Source organism: Hyperolius riggenbachi, chromosome 6 (genome assembly GCF_040937935.1).
Source record: "Hyperolius riggenbachi isolate aHypRig1 chromosome 6, aHypRig1.pri, whole genome shotgun sequence".
Taxonomy (NCBI): Eukaryota; Metazoa; Chordata; class Amphibia; order Anura; family Hyperoliidae; genus Hyperolius; species Hyperolius riggenbachi.
This window is the reverse complement of record NC_090651.1, coordinates 161,703,391-161,716,687: the sequence shown is the minus strand read 5'-3', so window position 1 is coordinate 161,716,687 and position 13,297 is coordinate 161,703,391. Positions and strand designations below refer to the sequence as shown.

At 42.6% G+C, this 13,297-nt stretch overlaps 1 protein-coding gene across 4 annotated transcripts in view; it reads right to left on the bottom strand.

Moving 5' to 3' along the window:
• COLGALT2 (collagen beta(1-O)galactosyltransferase 2) overlaps positions 1-13,297 on the bottom strand; it is a 256,782-nt gene that overhangs the window by 113,026 nt on the left and 130,459 nt on the right. The window lies entirely within an intron of this gene.

The following is a 13,297-nucleotide window of genomic DNA, read 5'->3' as shown; positions in this document are numbered from 1 at the left end:
CCGTGCCCCTGATGAGTCATGTGTATGACGAAATCGACTGGGCGGAGCTACAAACAGCGTTTTCTTCCAACACAAGCAAGCGGTGGGAGGCTGGAGCAGACCCGCAGACATAGGGATCAAGGACACCATTCGGCCATACCAGGAGGCTGAGCGGGGGAGAGAACGCGGGGAAAACTCTATGTGCAAACCATCTCTGGAGCTTGTAAGTGCAAAACTAGAATAAAAGCTTGAGTTTTAAGCAGTATTGTGCTATTAGGCTTATGGCTTTTATTTGAGGAAAACTTTTATGAAGAGGAATTGCCTGAGACCTTGTTTACTAGTGGTGGCTGCAGCAGATTGGAGCATATCGTATGGGCGAGGGGAGCCTGTGAATGCCCCACATGTGCATTAGACCATTGTAGATAGTGCAATAAGGGTATAAGAGGCGCCCTGGTGTAGTATAAAAGCATCTATAAACAGTTTAAAATGAAAAATAAATTTGAGGTAGCTTACCTCAATGGCGAAGATTTTTTCGTCATTGAGGTAAGCTACCTCAAATTTATTTTTCGTTTTAAACTGTTTTTAGATGCTTTTATACTACACCAGGGCACCTCTTATACCCTTACTGTGCTAACATACCCCCTTACCTCACCTGTTTGAGGGGTGGAGACAGAACACACATGGTTTCTACCACGGTGGACTTTTGTCCCCTTTCTTTTACCTAGGAGAGCGACCGCATCCAGGTCCCCAGTGACCACCCTGAGTGGAGTCGGGTTTGTTGTCTCCACCTGCTTCCTGTGGTCGGTTGCCCCCCTGCAACCCACCTTTGTGAGTAGTGTCTTACTTTCTACTATCCCAATTTGTTTTTGACATACTACACTATTGGGCTCCCGCTTTTGTCTCCTGTATCTTTTTCACCAGAGGGTGTTTGCGACACCCACATCCTACTACTAAATTGTAGATAGTGGTCCAACTTAGTCGGTGAGTCGCCCTCCATGAGGTGTTGGTGGTGGGTTTGACACATGAAAATATATGCAGCGCTGGTCAAGTTTGTGAATTAATGCTGATTGAAAGGATATACTCGCCATTTTTTACTGCTGCGAAGCTCAAGTCACATGACATGGGACTCTTATATTATTCAATAGATTGGAAAAGTGTTTACAACATTTTACTGGACTGATCCATATGTTTGACTCGCAGTTTTGAAGCAGCTGCAGAGCCAACATTTTTATAGTTTTTTCTTTTATTTATTTATTTATTTATTTTATTGACTGTGTATGATTTGTCAAAATTGAGTCTCACGTTATCCTCAAGCCTCCAATATTTCTGTTATCTTGAAATATCAAGCGCAGGGCTTAACCGTTCGAGGCTGGTTTTGGATACTTGTATTCTGAAAACCATTGCTCATCGCTCAAAAACTGCAGGCTTTATGAACAATTGATGGAAAAATCACGTAGCTGGTGTAATCTTCTGTTTTCTGAAAGGAAGACCAGTAAATAGCATTCTCAAAAAATGTGATAAGGCTTCCTTGGCTGCAGGCTAGGCTTCAATAGCTTTGTTAGGGCTTACATATGTTTAGAAAGGTTTCTTCAGCCAGGGATGAAACTCTGTAACATCTATGTGAAGAGGTGGGGGTGTCTTGGCACCCTAAAAAAGTACAGGAGACAAAAACGGAAGCCCAATAACGCAAAACTTTTTGTGAACAAAAACAGCTGTATAATCAATGTTCTACTCACAAAGGCGGGTTGCAGAGGGGCAACTGACCATAGGAAGCCTCTGTCTGCTTATACAGACCATAGGAAGCAGGTGGAGACAATGAGCCCGACTCCACTCGGGGTAGCCAAAATGGACCACGTTGCGGTCGCTCACCTTGGTGAAAGCTAACAGGTGTCCACTGTGGTCGAGACCACTTGTGGTCTGTCTAGACCCCTCCAACAATCACTGTTGGGGGGTATGCAAGCACAAATAAGGGAAAGAGGTGCCCTGGTGTAGATAAAACTATTAAAAACTGTAAAGCTAAGAAAATGAGGTGGCTTACCTCAGTAACGAGATCTTTGTGTAATCTTTGTGGCAGACTATGCCAGACTGTTTTTTCTACTTGGCACTGTTATTGGCCTGATGAAGCGGGCTCAGGCCCGTGAAATTGCCTGTGCTAATAAAATTTCTTTGTTTACACAAAGATCTCATTACTGAGGTAAGCCACCTCATTTTCTTACTTTGATCTGTTTTAAATAGTTTTATCTACACCAGGGCGCCTCTTTCCGACATTTTTGCAACATCTAAGCTGTCTGGGACTGATGGTAGGAACTCTGCTCTGGCTGTGAAAGCTCTGCTATAATAGTATAAGTTCCAGCTATTGGAAGCTTTACATCTGGAATGCAAAGAGAAAACTGTACTCAAGCATAAAAATACTGTTATCTTTAGGATACAAGACAACCACCATTAGTCTGAAGGCTTTACTCTTATTCAGTTACAGTGGGATGCGAAAGTTTGGGCAACCTTGTTAATTATCATGATTTTTCTGTATTAATCGTTGGTTGTTACGATAAAAAATGTCAGTTAAATATATCATATAGGAGACAGAGGCGCTCAGCATTGATGATACTGGCAGATGCTGTTTACTCCTATCTGTTATTGCCTGATGAAGCAAGTTTGTACCCCGCGAAATGCGTGGCACTTTATTCGGAGTATCCAATAAAATTATTTTGACTGAAAATCCACAGTCGTATGTTCTGCTTGGAGGAGGTAAGTCCACCACTACCCCCTCTATTACCAAGATGGGTTTTTAAGTTCTTTTAGTGTTTTTATCCTGTTGGTGCCTCTATTATCCTATTATCTATATCATATAGGAGACACACACAGTGATATTTGAGAACTGACATGAAGTATATTGGATTTACAGAGAGTGTGCAATAATTGTTTAACCAAAATTAGGCAGGTGCATATATTTGGGCACTGTTGTCATTTTATCGATTCCAAAACCTTTAGAACTAATTATTGGAACTCAAATTGGCTTGATAAGCTCAGTGACCCCTGACCTGCATAAACAGGTGAATCCAATTATGAAAAAGAGTATTTAAGGGGGTCAATTGTAAGTTTTCCTCCTCTTTTAATTTTCTCCAAAGAATAGCAACATGGGGGTCTCAAAACAACTCTCAAATGACCTGAAGACAAAGATTGTTCACCATCATGGTTTAGGGGAAGGATACAGAAAGCTGTCTCAGAGATTTCAGCTGTCTGTTTCCACAATTAGGAACATATTGAGGAAATGGAAGACCACAGGCTCAGTTTAAGTTAAGGCTTGAAGTGGCAGACCAAGAAAAATCTTGGATAGACAGAAGCGATGAATAGTGAGAACAGTCAGAGTCAACCAACAGACCAGCACCAAAGACCTACAACATCATCTTGCTGCAAATGGAGTCACTGTGCATCGTTCAACCATTCGGTGCACTTTACAGAAGAAAAATGCTGTATGCAAGAATGATGCAGAGGAAGTCTTTTCTCCGCCCACAGCACAAACAGAGCTGCTTGAGGTATGCTAAAGTACATTTGGACATTTTGGAATAAGGTGCTGTGGACTGATAAAACTAAAATTGAGTTATTTGTGCATAACAAAGGGCGTTATGCATGAAGGAAAACCAACACAGCATTCCAAGAAGAACACTTGCTACCTACAGTAAAATTTGGTGGTGGTTCCATCATGCTGTGGGGCTGTGTGGCCAGTGCGTGGACTGGGAATCTTGTCAGAGTTGAGGGACGCATGGATACCACTCAGTATCAGCAGATTCTGGAGATGAATGTCCAGGAATCAGTGACAAAGCTGAAGCTGCGCCCTAAACACTGCTCAAAATCCACTAAGGCATTCATGCAAAGGAACAAGTACAACGTTCTGGAATGGCCACCTCAGTCCCCAGATTTGAATATAATTAAAAATCTGTAGTGTCAGTTAAAGAGGGCTATCCATGCTCGGAAGCCATCAAAGCTGAATGACCTAAGAGATGTTTTGTAAAGAGGAATGGTCCAAAATACCTTCAACCAGAATCCAGACTCTCATTGGAACCTACAGGAAGCGTTTAGAGGCTGTAATTTCTGCAAAAGGAGGATCTACTAAATATAGATTTCATTTCTTTTTTGTGGTGCCCAGATTTATGCACCTGCCTAATTTTGTTTAAACATTTATTGCACACTTTCTGTAAATCCAATAAACTTCATTTCAATTCTCAAATATCACTGTGTGTGTCTCCTATATGATATATTTAACTGCCATTTTTTATCATAACAACAAACGATTTATACAGGAAAATCATGACGATTAACAACGTTTCCCAAACTTTCGCATCCCACTGTACATGATGTTGGTGGTCTGGAGACCTGGGCACCATTCTGCTCACCAGAGTTCTACAGCTGGGAACAAGGACAATAGCAAGGAGTATGATATGAATGCATAACAAGACGAACAGCCGTGTCATGAACCTGCTCTATGCTGCATGTTCTGCTAGAGCTCAGGACCTATAGTGTTTTGATTTGTGACCGATGTCCAGAGCTTCAGTACTTTTACCAAAAATCCTCATCAGGAGACTATTCATACATGCCAACTCAAACTCCAAATATTTAACCCTTTTGTCACGTGCCTTCACAGAGGTACATCTGCCCCACTTCAGCATTGCCCCAGATCATCACTGACCCTCTTCCATATTTTACAATCCATGCGAGACACTGTGAGTTGTAGGCTTCTCCAGGTCTCTGTCTAATCATAAAACGGCCAAGTGTCAGGGAAATCTGAAAATTAGACTCATCTGAGAAGATGTCCTTACTCCAGTTATCTACAGTCCAAGTCTTGTGGCCCTTAGCAAACCTCAACCTGGCTCTTCTTTGTTTCACATTTACTTTTTTCTGGCTTTATATGACCTCAGCCTTTTCTGTAGGAAACTGATTTATACTGTTCTTGCCATGGGCTTAACCTCAGTCTCAGTTTGCCACTGTGTTTGAAGGTCACTTTATGTCAGCCTACAGTGGTCATTGAAATTAGTTTGTGGTCATTCCTCTCTTTTAGTACTGATTGATTTTTACCATCTGCCATATTGTAGTTTTATTGTCCCTGGTGTCTGTTGCTTGACTTTGTTCTTGTGTACTGCTGTCTTTTATTTTTCTTATTTTAAGAGCAGAAGCAACCTGACACTAACTGTATCCATGTCCAGTAAAGCTAGGATTGCGCCTTTATTTTGCTCACTGAATCTTTTCTTAACATCTATTTGGCGATAGATGTGCTTCTAGCAGTGTTTTGCCAATCTACCGTATTTTCCAGACTATAAGACCCACCTTTTCTTCCCCAAAAGTGGGGGGATAAAGTCAGTGCGTCTTATAGTCCGAAGGTGCCCGCAATAAGTGCCCCCTCTGTCCTCTTTAGCTGGCGTTTGTCTCTGTCTTCCATCTGGCCAGTGCCTCATGTCCTCCAGTGTCTCACTGGCCCCCATGTCCCCTCTGTCACATCTGCCCCATGCCCGGTGTCCCCCTGTACCTCACCGGCCCCTCGGTCCCATCATTCCTCCTAGTAAGTTAATTGCTGCTTACCGCTACTAGAATGATGTCCCGGGTGTACAGACCTGGGACCTCCATGCAGCCATTCAGCGCCTGGCTCGATGGAGCTCGATCGTGCAGCCCCTATACTTCGCCAGCCCCCTCTGTCCCATCAGTCCTCCTAATAAGTTATGACGTCCCGGGTGTAGAGACCCGAGACCTCCGTGCAGCCATTCAGCTGTTTGCTCACCCGCAGAAGCCTCTAGGTGCTGTGCTCATCAGTGTGAGTGCTGCTAGTCATACACGGAGGCCTGGCATTCTGACTGGAGCCGCTGGTCTCGGAGGCGGGACAGTGGCTCCGTCAATGGGCCAATCACGAGCAGAGGTTCACTTGCAGCGCTCCCCTTGATTGACTGCGCAGCGTCTGGAGGCTCCATCGAGCGAGCGAACCGCTGAATGCCTGCACGGAGGTCTCGGGTCTCTACACCCGGGATGTCGTAACTTACTAGGAGGACTGCCAGGCTGCCGTGAATGACTAGCAGCGCTCCCATTGATTAGCTGCACAGCATCTGGAGGCTTCAGCGGGCGAGCAAACTGCTGAATGGCTGCACGGAGTTCTCGGGTCTCTACACCCGGGACTACGTAACTTACTCGGAGGACTGATGAGACAGAGGTGGCTGGCGTAGTATAGGGGCTGCACGATGCCTGGAGGATCCAGCGAGCGAGGCTGCATGGAAGTCCCTACACCCGGGGCATTGTTTTAGCAGTGGTAAGAAAATTAATTTATTAAGAGGACACAGGTGGCTGAAGGGACAGAGGGGGTCGGGGAGGTACAGGGGGACACAGGGCACAGCTTCAAATAGAGATCACTGATCACAGGTCTGATCACACTGAACACACACAAGATCATAGGGGGCAGATGGGACAGAGGGGATAGGTGAGGCACAGGGGGACATAGGACACAGGGTAGAAGATGAGGATAGACTGATCTCAGAGGTACACATGAGGGCACAGGGGACACATTAGGGCGCAGGACTGGAGACACAAAGGGACAGAGGGACACCGGTGAGCCCCAATAATTGGGGGGGGGAACATCTACAAGATGCTCCTGGACCATAGACGCACCAGGTTTAGTATATTTTATTTTCTCTGGTTCTTGCCCTCTAAACCTAGGTGCATCTTATAGTCCGGAAAATACGGTAGTAGTGTTAATTACAACAGTGTTTTTTTTTCCATTATTTTCGCCAATAAGATTACAGGAGGTTTTAGAATTCAGATGATCACCTAATCAATACTTCATAAAGCATAATGAGATGTGTAGGACATACTTATAGACATGCTGATCTAAAAACAAATTGCAATGTTCTCTTATTTTTACATATATGTGTGTGTGTGTGTGTGTGTGTGTGTGTGTATGTGTATATATATATATATATATATATATATATATATATATATATAATGAGAGAGAGAGAGAGAGAGAGAGAGAGAGAGAGAGAGAGAGACTGAAAAAGATATCTAGTTTATGGACATGCACGATTTCTGGAGAAGGATTATAAGTGTCGACATTGATAAAACCACAAAAAAGGTTATAAGGGAACACTACAGCACTTGGATTACCATGGGAAGCTATGGATCCCTGTCCATATCTGAAGTTTGAATGGGGTGCATATGTGTATTTTTCCATGGGCCATCAACCAAGGCCCTTACTGAGGAGACTGTCCTATTTACCGTCTTTAATTTTGTCTTTCTGTTTACATTTTGTCCTAATGTATTTTGTACACTTCAGTCAGATCATAACTCTATTTTCCAATAAATTTTCTGGATTGTTTATCTGGTCTGTTATTGCACAGTTTGTTTAAGTCAGGCAGAGCAGTTAATTTATGTAGAGAAATGGATGTCACCTTTCTCCAGGACACATGAAAGGATGGACCAAATTGTAAAGATGTTTGTTAAACATTTTCCCTGATATTGTTTGTCAGAATATATGTTTAAGACTGATTCTCGCAATGTTCATTCCCACAATCCTCTATTCTTATATAGTCCCTTGTCTCCAGAAAGGAGATATAAGATGCCAGTCTCACTAAAAATGTAAGTGGAAAGCTTGTGATTGAAGGCATTGCCAGCATGTGTCAGGGGTATCAGGGAAGATATGATGCAGTGTGGATGAGCATCAGTCCAGAGAGCCATTCGTTTATAGAAAGTGTGTGTGAGTAAAGGCACTTTCCTAATCTCCTGGAGTGATCTCCTTCCCAAAGGCCTTTTCCCCAAATTGCATGTATTTCGGGAACTGTTCATGAGCCCTATTCCCCAGAAGCACATAAACTCCAGAGCCTAGGTGTTGTTGATTTTCCAAGCTAGTGCAGATACATTTACATGCAGCCAGATACCCATTTAGGTCCTCCCTAGACTGCAAAATGAATAGAGGCTGCCTACATAACAGTAAATCAACAAATTGCCTGCTGCAAGGTGAGAATGGGTGTGGGGCGATATCTCTCAGCCACAGCCCGGGTGACCTTGCAAGATCTGTAAGTTTGGTGCTTTGGATATATGGAAATAGAGGATTATGAAAAATAAGAATAAGGGGTTTCCAAATGCAGGGGATAGTTTCAGGTTCTTTTTAATGATGATGCATCAGCTAGAGAAGATCAGGCTGACTAAGGAGGGGTGTCCTGAACCTTTGGTTATATTTCCTAGCCTAAAGGAGGGAGCAGAGGCTAAGAGGTGACTTTGACTCCTCTGAGAATGTCTCAATAGCTTTTATTTGTATGTGAACTCCAACTCTACATGTTTAGTATATAAACTTTAATACATATGCTGTACTGTAAATTACTGGTAGATTTTTCTCACTCTTTCAATTTTTTATAGGTATCTGTTCAACAACACTGTTGCATGAAGATGATGCACTAATGGCCTGTTCTGCAAGGTCTTGAACAACAATCTAGAATGTATACAGGTTTCCCACTTTGTTGTTTAGGAATCCAACATGGCAGATCTCTCCAACCAATGAATGAGTGATTAATGAGTATAATGTATTCTCTGTTACCCCGCCAGAGGCTGCACGCTTATCTGCCTCCAAGTTGTCCCTCCTGCCCTCTCCTTTGAAACGTACATGCTTTTCTCAGTTATAGCTGAGAAGTGTGTCTGTACAGTGCTCGTGCATCACAGTGTCACTATAACAATCAAGCAAAAATAGTTAAAGGGGCTCTGTGGCCCTTTTTAAATGCAATTTAAATGAAAATATACAGTATGTTCCTTTCATAAGTACAAATCTTTTTTCCCTTGTCTTGTTTAGAAACAGCTGTGCTGTCTCTCTCTTGCTCCTTTCTAATTATTCGTCTAGTTAGATGAATATTGTGCTGCAGGAAGAGGCAGACAATACAGGAGCAGTTCCTCCCTGCTATCTGCCTCTCCCTCCCCCTGCTGCACCTTATCTGATGAGTCATCCCTGACCTCTGTGCATGCTCCAGACAGTAGGCGGAAGGAGATCTGCCTCGCTCCAGTGAGATCTGCCTCATGTGGCTTCAGCTCAGCTCTCGTGCACAGCAGTATAGGGAGACTGTGTTCTCACCCAGAAGCATTTTACATTGCAGCCATCTTGTCCAAAGGTTTAAAAGTTATATTTTATTAATTAAGTTATTTATTGGCAGTGGGGAGCTGCAAAATAGGAGACATTAAGAGTGGGAATAACGGAGGAAACAGTAATATGTTTATTTTAATGTGCTGTAAATTCATCACAGATCTTCTTTAAGGGTGAAACACATTGAATGTGTGTATGAGGAGTGGATTAAGCATTAAGAATTATGACTATTACTAAGATATTTTAGTATCTCAATAGATCTGTCAAGATTATTTTCAAGCATGAAATATTTCAAGAATCTATAAGTATGAGATGGAGGCTGGAGATAGAAAACAGTGAAATAGAAGATAACAATGTTTTGGCTCCTGGAGCAGGAATGGGTATGCAAATAAGACATGGGCCTTGATTCAAACTACTTATACTTATAAACAAAATATCTTCTGGCTGGGTTCACAGTGGTCAGTTGCATAAAGCACACAATATAATGAGTGTGCACTGCAATGGAGACTGGACATCGACTTTAATACAAAGCCTGCATGCAACGATTTAGAATAATGCAATGATGTACAACACAGTACTGTGAACAGCCCCATGGAATTGTATCGGCAGTAAGTTGACATGCAGAATTATTCTGCAACACAACTGAGCAGTGAGCACTGTGAGCTAGCCCTTTAAATGAACACTAGTCATATACTGTTAGCAGGTACTTACAGTGGTTTGCAAAAGTATTCGGCCCCCTTGAAGTTTTCCACATTTTGTCATATTACTGCCACAAACATGAATCAATTTTATTGGCATTCCATGTGAAGGACCAATACAAAGTGGTGTACACGTGAGAAGTGGAACGAAAATCATACACGATTCCAAACATTTTTTATCAATAAATAACTGCAAAGTGGGGTGTGCCTAATTATTCGGCCCCCTTTGGTCTGAGTGCAGTCAGTTGCCCATAGACATTGCCTGATGAGTGCTAATGACTAAATAGAGTGCACCTGTGTGTAATCTAATGTCAGTACAAATACAGCTGCTCTGTGACGGCCTCAGAGATTGTCTAAGAAAATATTGGGAGCAACAACACCAACAACACTATGAAGTCCAAAGAACACACCAGACAGGTCAGGGATAAAGTTATTGAAAACATTTAAAGCAGGCTTAGGCTACAAAAAAGATTTCCAAAGCCGTGAACATCCCACGGAGCACTTTTCAAGCGATCATTCAGAAACGGAAGGAGTATGGCACAACTGTAAACCTACCAAGACAAGGCCGTCCACCTCAACTCACAGGCCGAACAAGGAGAGCGCTGATCAGAAATGCAGTCAAGAGGCCCATGGTGACTCTGGATAAGCTGCAGAGATCTACAGCTCAGGTGGGGGAATCTGTCCATAGGACAACTATTAGTTAGTTATGAAGAAGTCCCATTTGCAGTTTGCCACAAGCCATGTGGGGGACACAGTAAACATGTAGAAGAAGGTTCTCTGGTCAGATGAGACCGAAATGGAACTTTTTTGCCAAAATGCCAAACGCTATGTGTGGCGGAAAACTAACACTGAACATCACTCTGAACACACCAGCCCCACTGTCAAATATGGTGGTGGAAGCATCATGCTCTGGGGGTGCTTCTCTTCAGCAGGGACAGGGAAGCTGGTCAGAGTTGATGGGAAGATGGATGGAGCCACATACAGGGCAATCTTGGAAGAAAACCTCTTGGAGTCTGCAAAAAACTTGAGACTGGGGCAGCAGGACAACGACCCTAAAGCCAGGGCAACAATGCAATGGTATAAAACAAAACATATCTATGTGTTAGAATGGCCCAGTCAAAGTCCAGATCTAAATCCAATCGAGAATATGTGGCAAGATCTGAAAACTGCTGTTCACAAACGCTGTCCATCTAATCTGACTGAGCTGGAGCGGTTTTTCAAAGAAGAATGAGCAAGAATTTCAGTCTCTAGATGTACAAAGCTGGTAGAGACATACCCTAAAATACTGGCAGCTGTAATTGCAGCAAAAGGTGTTTTTACAAAGTATTGACTCAGGGGGCTGAATAATTATGCACACCCCACTTTGCAGTTATTTTTTTTTTTAAATGTTTGGAATCATGTATGATTTTTGTTCCACTTCTCACATGTACACCACTTTGTGTTGGTCTTTCACGTGGAATTCCAATAAAATTGATTCATGTTTGTGGCAGTAATATGACAAAATGTGGAAAACTTCAAGGGGACGAATACTTTTGCAAACCACTGTATTTTTATAGGGAATTCCCACAAATCTTTGGTGGCTAAAGTCACCATGACTCTTCCAGATTCAATGTTACTGTTAGACATTCAATAATGTCTAGCAAGTAAAATGTTGGTAGTGGCAAAATAAGGGCAAGGCCTGTTTTTTCTGTAAAAGGAGTCGACTTTTCTCTACAGTAAGTATCTTAATACTTATTTATACATACAGCTCTGACATATTATGCAGCTCTTTACAGAGTGAATTGAATAATCCACATTGTTTACTGTACCTTAAAGGTTCACCTACTCTAATGTGTGCACTTTCTAGGGTTATTCCTCTTTTGGGAGAAAATCATGGAATCATTAGCAAACACATGCAAATACTGAGAGAATGCGTAGACTAAATTCCATGCAGAAAGTGTTTTTGTCAGTGAGTGATCATCAACCTTCTGACTCCAGAGATGCAAGCCAAGAGTGCTATCCACATAGCCAATCCATTGGTGGGCATTTATAGTGGACATCTGACACAGAAGACAAGGCTTCTGTCATTCCTGTTCTTTGGTCGGTATCCAGCTATGGTTCCCAAAACACAATCACATATTTCCTTGAAGACCTCCCAGGTATTGCTAAGATCAGAGCAGGGACAAGGTCCCCCAGCACCCAAGGCTGAGACACCAAAGTGCGCCCCTCCATCCCTCCCACCTCAGTCGTCACACACTGATTGCTATTAGACTAAGAGGGACACAGGGCCCACAACCTCCCCAACACCTTAATATATAGTTATCTGGCTTGCAGTCACTGCTATGTATCCCCTTTTCTTATTTCTTTCTGCTTCATACACAATTAGGAATGACAGCTGAATGAATTGTGCGCCCCCTCCTACACTGCGCCCTGAGGCTGGAGCCTCTCCAGCCTATGCCTCGGCCCGGCCCTGGCTAAGATTGAAATAGGAAATAGGTTTAGTGGCTCTCCCTGAAATATGTTCTTTCGGTGACAGGAAATTCGGTGTTAAAATTTCCCCTCATAGTTGCAATTAACATGGGGGCACCCAAAATTCTGCAGCGCTTGTTAGTTTATGGTTATTATGGTGTTATTGTGGCAAAGACGGCACAGATACTGGCATATTTGTGGCAGGGGGACTGTTCAGGTTAGGCATAGGTGAGGGTGATGGCTAGGATTAAGCACTGGTGTGTGGGTTTGGTTATGGTTAGGCAATGGCGGTGCAGTTGGTTGGCGTTAGACATGCGTGTAGGTTAGGTTAGGCGGGGGTGGTTAGGGTTAGGCATTGGTGGGAGGTTGATTAGAGTTAGGAATTTGGTGAAAGGTTAGTTAGGGTGAGGCATCGGTGGGAGTCAGTTAGATTTAGGCATCTGTGGGGGGTTGGTTAAGGTTAGGCGTCAGTAGAGGGAGAACTAGTGTGAGAATAGGGTTAGCTTTTGCATTAGTATGGAATAACCACTGCCCAATAGTAGAATAATAATAATTTGACTGATATTCTACTATTTCCAAGGGCACAAATTTCTCCAGCACCCTTTTTACATGTATGGGTATGCACCCCTTTCACCAGCATCATGTTTACTGTATTTTTAGCGATAACTGGCTCCACTATATCTTTATTTTAGCACTTCCCTTTGCAATGACAAGATTTTCAATTATTAAGTTATATACAGTATATATACTTTATATGGAAGCAGGTGTTTCAGTTTCTGTAAGCAGTAGACTTTTTATCAGAGGAATAATACTGGAGCAAAGGCAACTCTTTGCCTTGGACATATCTGGACTTGTTTAGAGAATCTTTTTTCTGTAATTTTTTTCTGTTATTATTGAAAGAAATCTGTTACATAAATAAAGCATGTTTTCACAATAATCAAGCTGTATTTTGCAAAATCAATGGAGATTTAACATTTCCATGTTTTTTCTATCTCAGTCTAGGATTGCAGCTGTGTTTAGGGGAGAAAACATCTGAAATGGTCATAAATATTTACCATGCATTGCTTAGTAAACA